The sequence below is a fragment of the Bos mutus genome, chromosome 4 (genome assembly GCF_027580195.1).
Source record: "Bos mutus isolate GX-2022 chromosome 4, NWIPB_WYAK_1.1, whole genome shotgun sequence".
NCBI lineage: Eukaryota > Metazoa > Chordata > Mammalia > Artiodactyla > Bovidae > Bos > Bos mutus.
This window is the reverse complement of record NC_091620.1, coordinates 41,895,228-41,904,638: the sequence shown is the minus strand read 5'-3', so window position 1 is coordinate 41,904,638 and position 9,411 is coordinate 41,895,228.

Sequence of the window (9,411 nt, the reverse complement as noted above, 5' to 3'; positions counted from 1 at the left end):
AAAAGGAATTTGGGAGGCCTATAGTAAACATGAGTCCATGGCTTTTCATTGGCTGAGTCCTTGTCAGGAAAGAAGTGGAGGTCTTTCTTTCTGTTGGGCTCTTGCTATCATTATAGGGCATGAGTGCTTGCCCTTCTGGTCTTCCAACTCTTGAGGTTTCTGTTTATTTTTTTAACATTTCCCCCTTTCAATCAAGATCTTTTTCTGAAAGCATCACTAATCTGAGTCAGGTTTTCTAGTTTCAGGGTCTTATTGACCTTCTATGAAAGGAAAGGCTTTTCCTGGGTGTGTGTCCCACATTAGGGAGAAAATGCACAGATTGGAGATCTGTTGAGGTCATATTTAAGAAACGAGGGGTAGGAGGGAGAACTCTTAGGCACTTTTTATCAAAAGTCCATATGTTACCAAGATCCTAGATGTTAAAGAACATATGTCATTATGTTCTTTAACATTATGTCATCAAAGGTTTGGTGACAAATTTCCAACAGGCCTGGTCTAGATATCTTTGGAAAGCTGTCTCAGCAGCTGTCATCTGCTTCAATTCAGGGAAATCTGCTTTCAGGTCACCATATGTTTTGAAGGTCTAGACAGGGTTTGGTGCTTTCCTTAGGTGTATCATATGAAAATAAGAGTTGTATTCCTTGGAGTTTTGCAGCACAGGGGGGTTAGTGGTACTGATAGCAGCATCCTTCTCGTGGTGTCTTTTCCAACAGATGAAAGTTCCAGGTTGCAAGATACGATGATCAAGGTCTTTCTCTCCCAAGAGTGCACTGTGAAAAAGATTGTTTTACCAAAACGTGATTTTTTTTTTTCCGTAAAATATTTATTTATTTGGTTGCTTCAGGTCTTAGTTGTGGCATGCAGGATCTTTTGTTGGGGCATGTGGCCTCTCTCCAGTTGTGGCACTCAGGCTATAGAATGCGCAGGCTCAGTGGTTGTAGTGCACGGGCTTAGTTGACCCATGGTATGTGGGATCTTAGTTCCCCAACTAGGGGACTGTGTCCCCTGCATTGGAAAGCAGATTCTTAACTACTGGATGACCAGGGAAGTCCTAAAACATGGTTATTTTTAAAAGAAACAATTAGGCCTTTGTAGTATTGGAGTACCTCTCCTTTTTTTAGTTGGGGGGTCAAAAGAGGCAAGAGTCCAGTGCACAGCATATCCTGTGATTTTCTCAAAGGGTATGAGAGCTCGAAATTAGGTGGGTCTACGATTTAGAAAGACCAACAGCAATGCTTTTGAAAAAGGTATTTGGAGGGTCTCTACGAGTTTTGCCAATTGAATCTTAATAATGCTGTTAGGTTATACCTGAATGGTCTAGTAGTTTTCCCTACTTTCTTCAATTTAAGTCTGAATTTGGCAATAAGGAGTTCATAATCTGAGCCACAGTCAGCTCCCAGTCTTACTTTTGATGACTGTATAGAGCTTCTCCATCTTTGGCTGCAAATAATACAATCAGTCTGATTTTGGTATTGACCATCTGGTGATGTCCATGTGTAGAGTCTTCTCTTGTGTTGTCAGAAGAGAGTGTTTGCTATGACCAATCCAGTCTCTCTCTCTTAGCCTTTGCCCTGTTTCATTCTGTACTCCAAGGCCAAATTTGCCTGTTACTCCAAGTGTTTCTTGACTTCCTACTTTTGCATTCTAATCCCCTAGAATGGAAAGGACATCTTTTTTGGGCATTAGTTCTAGAAGTTCTTGTAGGTCTTCATAGAACCGTTCAACTTCAGCTTCTTCAGCATTACTGGTCGGGGCATAGACTTGGATTACTCTGATATTGAAGGTTTGCCTTGGAAATGAACAGAGATCATTCTGTTGCTTTTGAGATTGCATCTAAGTACTGCATTTTGGACTCTTTTGTTGACTATGATGGCTACTCCATTTCTTCTAAGGGATTCTTGCCCACAGTAGTAGATATTAATGGTCATCTGAGTTAAATTCACCCATTCTAGTCCATTTTAGTTTGCTGATTCCTAAAATGTCAATGTTCACTCTTGCCATCTCCTGTTTGACCACTTCCAATTTGCCTTGATTCATGGACCTAACATTCCAGGTTCCTATGCAATGTTGCTCTTTACAGCATCAGACTTTACTTCCATCATCAGTCACATGCACAACTGGGTGTTGTTTTTGCTTTGGCTCTGCCTCTTCATTCTTTCTGGAGTTATTTAGCCACTAATCTCCAGGGGCATATTGGGCACCTACCGACCTGGAGAGTTCATCTTTCAGTGTCCTATCTTTTTGCCTTTTCATACTGTTCATAGGGTTCTCAAGGCAAGAATACTGAAGTGGTTTGCCATTCCCTTCTCCAGTGGACCACATTTTGTCAGAACTCTCCATCATGACCCGTCTGTCTTGGGTGGCCCTACACGGCATGGCTCATAGTTTCATTGAGTTAGACAAGGCTGTGGTCCGTGTGATTAGATTAGTTGGTTTTCTGTGATTGTAGTTTTCAGTCTGTCTGCCCTCTGATGGAGAAAGATAAGAAGCTTATGGAAGCTTCCTGATGGGAGAGACTGACTGAGGGGGAAGCTGAATCTTGTTCTGATGGGCAGAACCATGCTCAGTAAATCTTTAATCCAATTTTCTGTTGATGGGCAGGGCTGTGTTCCCTCCCTGTTATTTGACCTGAGGCCAAAATATGGTGGAGGTAATAAAGATAATGGTGACCTCCTTCAAAAGGTCCCACGCACACACTGCTACACTCAGTGCCCCCAACCCTGAACAGGCCACTGCTGACCCACACCTCTGCCAGAGACTCCCGGACACTCACAGGAAAGTCTGGGGCAGTCTTTTGTGGGGTCACTGCTCCTTTCTCCTGGGTCCTGATGCATACAAAGTTCTGTTTGTGCCCTCCAAGAGTCTGTCTCCCCAGTCCTGTGTAAGTTCTGGCGGCTCTATCGTGGGGTTAATGGCGACCTCCTCCAAGTGGGCTTATACCATAGCTAGGTATGCTACACCCAGAGCCCCTGCCCCTGTGGCAGGCCACCAATGACCCGTACCTCCTCAGGAGACACTCAAAACAGTTCTGTCTCAGTCTCTGTGGGGTCTCTGGGTTCTGGTGTGCACAAGGTATGTTTGAGCCCTCGGAGCGTCTCTGGTGGGTATGGGGTTTGATTCTAAACGTGATTTTGCCCCTCTTGCCATCTTGTTGGGGCTTCTCCTTTGCCCTTCTCCTTTGTTCCAGTGCCATGCAGCCGCCGTTCCAGCGCCTACCATCTTGCTGAGGCTTCTCTGCTCTTGGACGTGAGGTATCTCCTCACAGTTGCTCTAGCTCCATCCCCAAGAAAAAGAAATGCAGAAAGGCTAAATGGTTGTCTGAGGAAACTTTACAAATAGCTGTGAAGAGAAGAGAACGGCAAAGGAGAAAAGGAAAGGTAGACCATTTGAATGCAGAGTTCCAAAGAATAGCAAGGAGAAATAAGAAAGCCTTCCTCTGTGATCAATGCAAAGAAATAGAGGAAAACAACAGAATGGGAAAGACCAGAGATCTCTTCAAGGAATGGGGCACAATAAAGGACAGAAATGGTATGGACCTAACAGAAGCAGAAGATTTTAAGACGAGGTGGCAAGAATACACAGAAAAACTATACAAAAAAGATTTTCACGACCCAGATAATCACAATGGTGTGATCACTCACTTAGAGCCAGACATCCTGCAGTGTGAGGTCAAGTGGGCCTTAGGAAGCATCATGACGAACAAAGCTAGTGGAGGTGATGGAATTCCAGTTGAGCTATTTCAAATCCTAAAAGATGATGCTGTGAAAGTGCTGCACTCAATATGCCAGCAAATTTGGAAAATGCAGCTGTGGCCACAGGACTAGAAAAGGTCAGTTTTCATTCCAACCCCAAAGAAAGGCAATGCCAAAAAATGCTCGAACTACAGCATAATTGCACTCATATCACACGCTAGCAAACTAGTGCTCAAAATTCTCCAAGCCAGGCTTCAACAGTATATGAACTATGAACTTCCAGATGTTCAAGCTGGATTTAGAAAAGGCAGAGGAACCAGAGATCAAATTGCCAACATCTGCTGGGTCATTGAAAAAGCAAGAAAGTTCCAGAAAAACATCTGCTTTATTGACTATGCCAAAGCCTTTGACTGTGTGGATCACCACAAACTGTGGAAAATTCTGAAAGAGATGTGAATACCAGACCACCTGACCTGCCTCTTGAAAAACCTATATGTAGGTCAGGAAGCCATAGTTAGAACTGGACATGGAACAACAGACTGGTTCCAAATAGGAAAAGGAGTACGTCAAGGCTGTATATTGTCACCCTGCTTATTTAACTTATATGCAGAGTACTTCATGAGAAACACTGGGCTGGATGAAGCACAAGCTGGAATCAAGACTGCCAGGAGAAATATCAATAACCTCAGGTATGCAGATGACACCACCCTTATGGCAGAAAGTGAAGAAGAACTAAAGAGCCTCTTGATGAAAGTGAAAGAGGAGAGTGAAAGGTAGGCTTAAAGTCAACATTCGGAAAACTAAGATCATGGCATCTGGTCCTATCACTTCATGGCAAATAGATGGGGAAACAGTGGAAACAGTGGCTGACTTTATTTTGGGGGACTCCAAAATCACTGCAGATGGTGATTGCAGCCATGAAATTAAAAGATGCTTGCTCCTTGGAAGGAAAGTTATGGCCAAACTAGACAGCATATTAAAAAGCAGAGACATTACTTTGCCAACGAAGGTCCATCTAGTCAAGGCTATGGTTTTTCCACTAGTCATGTATGGATTTGAGAGTTGGACTATAAAGAAAGCTGAGTGCCAAAGAATTGATGCTTTTGAACTGTGGTGTTGGAGAAGACTCTTGAGAGTACCCTGGACTGCAAGGAGATCCAACCAGTCCATCCTAAAGGAGATCAGTCCTGGGTGTTCATTGGAAGGACTGATGGTGAAGCTGAAACTCCAATATTTTGGCCACCTGATGCAAAGAGCTGACTCATTGGAAAAGACCCTGATGGTAGAAAAGATTGAGGGCAGGAGGAGAAGGGGACGACAGAGGATGAGATGGTTGGATGGCATCACCGACTCAATGGACGTGAGTTTGGGTAAACTCCGGGAATTGGTGATGGACAGGGAAGCCTGGCATGCTGCAGTTCATGGGGTCACAAAGAGTCAGATACTACTGAGCGACTGAACTGAACTGAATGCTGTTTGTGTGTTTGACCAAACCAGAGAATTGAGGGCGGTAAGTTCAATAAAAGTGTTGTAAAACTGGCCAAACCGTGCAGACTGGTTGAAGCACCTGGATAGTGAAATGGATTCCTCGATCATTATGAAATTTACGAGAAGTTCCCCAGGTAGGGATAAATCTTTTCCAAAAGTACTTTTAGACATAGAAGAGGGTAGTAACCTATCTATAAGGGAAGCTTCAGCCCAGTGTGCCAATGTACAGACCATGACTAACACATACCTAGATCTGAAGGAAGTTGCATGAAATCCATCTGCCAGAACTCAAATGATCCATCAGCAATCTAAAATTTCCAGGAGCAGTACCAACAGGCTTCCCTGGTGTACTTTAGACAAAGGGGACAGTGAGGTAGGTACTTTCTGGGGCTTTGTTAATGTTTCCCAACAATATTGACTCATGAAGCCTATCATTTTGTCAGTGTGAAAGAAAGTAAAAGTCACTCAGTTGTGTCCGACTCTTTGCGACCCGATGGACTATACAGTCCATGGAATTCTCCAGGCCAGAATACTGGAGTGGGTAGCCTTTCCCTTCTCCATGGAATCATCCCAACCCAGGGATTGAACCTAGGTCTCCTACATTGCAGGTAGATTCTTTACCAGTGGTTTAATGCATGTACAGTGGTGAGCAGTGGGAATTTCAGTCTCTTGTAGGACTGGATAATTATTTGGTCTGAACCAGAGCTTTCTCTTTTTATCAAACCAACTGTCATTGAATTTCCAATCTTGTTTCTCTTTTCCTCAGGCCAATTTTGGGGCTTCTTGAGCTTTAAAGTTCTCATTCAGGGGAATATTCCTTTGGACCAAGACAGAAGTTTAGCTGCTGTTCCTTTAAAGACAGAATTCCTTGCAGAAATTTTAGCAAGGTGATTTACCTTAGCTTCCAGAGAGTCAAGTTTAGAATAGCCTGGATCTTACTGATAATTAAAGGATGAATAAAAGTGTTGCATCCAATAATTCCTAAACGTTGGGGCCATTTTAAATTTTATTTCTGCTGGAGTATTGGAAACCACATTGCTCCCACAACATTCCAAAATCATAAGCTACTCCAAAAACGTATCTATTATCAATATAAATATTGGCGGTTTGCCCTTGGCTGAAGTATGAGCCTGTGTAAGAGCACACTGTTCAGCCAGTTGGGCCAAAGAGAAAGTGAAGTCGCTCAGTCGCGTGCGATTGTGACCCCATGGACTGTAGCCTGCCACTCTCCTCTGTCCGTAGCCATAGGTAAAGATGCTGCCTCAACAACATCAAAAGAAGCTGAGATAACATATTCAGCACATTGTCTCCATTGTCTCCTTTTAAATAAGAACCATCAGTAAACATGAAAAGTCAGTGTTTCCCAATGAAATTTCCTACAGATCATTATGAGGAGTCAGGAGGTGGTCTGTCAAGGTTAAGCCGTTGTGAGGTACTTCATGGGTGACAGAAGAGTAGCAGGGTTCAGATTATTACAGTGTAAAAGATTTATGTGAAGAGCTGCTAACAAAAGGACTCCATAGGAGGTGATTTGACTGGCTGAGAAATGAGTGTGATGAGCATTCGTGAGGGCTATTGCATGAGGTATGGAAAGGAGGTCCCACAATGATTTTCTCAGCAGCCTTAACAACGACAGTGGCTGTGATGGCTTTAGGGAAGAGGGGTATTTCTGTGTGACAGGGTCCAGTTGCTGGCTATAGTGGCCTATGAGTTGATGGTGGTCCCCATGTTTTGGGGAGAGTATCCCAGGGGCAGTCCCTTCCTTTTCATATACAAAAAGGGAATCTATTATTGGAATGCCCACAGACAGGTGGGTTCATCAAACTCTCCTTTTAAGTCCTTAAAAGCTATGTCATTTGGTTCTTACCTTAAAATTGGGTTGTGGTTTTGCTTTGGTAAAACATACAGAGATTTGGCCATAAGAGAAATTTGGAACTCAATTTTGTCTATAATCAACTAACCCAAGAAAACCTCACGGTTGGTGGTTCGTTTTGGGTTTAGAGAAACTTAGGATACCAGGAAGTCTTATCTGGATCTAAATGTAGTCCTTGTTCTGATATCAGATGCCCTAAATAATGAACCTAGGTTTGGGGCAGATTGCTGTTTATCTTCACCACCTTATGTCCCTTTAAGGCTAAACACTTTAGGAGGTGGATGATGACTTCTGCCAGGAGGTTTGAGAAAGAGAGAAGAGAAGAAAATCATTTACATATTGTATCAAAGTTTAACCTCTTGGAAACTTTGTATCATCAGACCAGCCTTCAGGATTTTTGAGAAATAAGGAGACTCAGTAAAACCCTGAGGTATTACTGTCCAGGAGAATACTTTTTCTTCTTCACTGAAGGCAGAAAGGTATTTAGTTGCTTCAGTTGGAATGTTACAGAAATGCACTGCATAAATCAATTACAATAAAGCATTTACCTTCTGTAGTAATGGCTGTTACTAACTCATGAGAAAAGCAACAGGGTGTCAAGGGTTAACAGTGTTGCTTAATACTTTGATGTCTGGACAAACCTATGCCCTTGGCTTTTAGGTTTACTCACCTGTAAAATGGGAGTGTTATAGGAGCTAACACAAGGAATAATGAGGCCTTGAGCTTTGTATCTTCTGTTATGGCCTTTATGCCTGGAATGGCTTCTTTACGTATATGGTGTCGATTCTGGGAAGAGGTTTTGAGAGATTTGTTTGAATCTTGGTGGGGGACATCTGTGAATTTTGCCAATATCAGCTGGAGATTTTGCCTGTAAGGAGGAGGGTAGCTGATTCAATAGGGACAGATAATCTGTGCTTCCAGAATCAGCTCTAGTATCATCAGAGATGGAGTAGAGATATTGAAGAGTCATTTAATTCACCTTGTTGATTACTTTGATGAGTACCGCCAAATTCTGGAACCATTTCCCCCTTTCAGTTCAGTTCAGTTTAGTCGCTCAGTCGTGTCTGACTCTTTGCGACCCCATGAATCGCAGCACGCCAGGCCTCCCTGTCCATCACCAACTCCCGGAGTTCACTCAAACATACATTTATCGAGTCGGTGATGCCATCCAGCCATCTCATCCTGTGTCGTCCCCTTTTCCTCCTACCCCCAATCTCTCCCAGCATCAGAGTCTTTTCCAGTGAGTCAACTCTTCACATGAGGTGGCCAAAGTACTGGAGTTTCAGCTTTAGCATCATTCCTTCCAAAGAAATCCCAGGGCTGATCTCCAGAATGGACTGGTTGGATCTCCTTGCAGTCCAAGGGACTCTCAAGAATCTTCTCCAACACCACAGTTCAAAAGCATCAATTCTTCAGCGCTCAGCTTTCTTCACAGGCCAACTCTCACAACCATAGGAGAAAGAAATTCTGGCATGATACTTCTCTAAAAAGTCTTGCCCTAATAAGTGGATAGAGGGGGAAGAACTAAGGAGAAAAGAGTATATTTCTCAAAGGGCCTAAAACAACATGGAATAGATTCCTTCGAGATCCCTGCTATTTGAACTGTTGTTTACTCTTAAGGCAGGGGCTGCCTTATAGTAGTGGGGTGGCTCCAGTGTCAGGACTGCAAGAGATTGACCCCAATCTGGAGAAATGTTTCTTTAAGCCAGTTAAGAGGAAGGATTGGGAAGAGCCTCTGGAGTTCTTTGGAGCCCAATCATTGAGAATTGGGAGGATGTTGAAAAGGCTGGTTAAACGACTGAAGGTGCCTGAAGCACTTAAATTTGTAACAATCTCTTTCCCAGAGTCCTGGATCTTTGCAATAATAGCAGAAACTAGGAGGGTTTTTGTTTAATTTAGGAGGCTTCATTTGCTCAGGTTGAAGATAAAGGATTTTAGCTGTTTCCATTTTAGCTGACTCCTCTAGAGTGTGAGAGAGCTGGTTTGCCAGATTAATTAAATCTGGAATGAACATTTCCCCTTCCATCTTGGTCCTTTTTGCTAAAAGGGAATGGTCCTGCTTCAGCCCACTAATAAACATGGAGTTAAAAGCTGCTTGTGTAGGATTAAGATCTGAAAGAAGACCAGAATTTTCTTTAAAAACAATCTGAAGTCAATTGGAATAGTCATGAACAGATTCATTAGGTTATTGTGTATAAGCTTGCATTTTATTCCAATCAGCAGGCTTTGGAAAAGCTGTAGGAATTGCCCCATGAAGCCACTTAGTGATTGCCTGAGCCTGATCATATAAGTTAGGAGGGCTCCCAGTTGTAATTCTAAAGACCTTTTAGGATATTCCCAAGTAGCAGTTTTCATCCA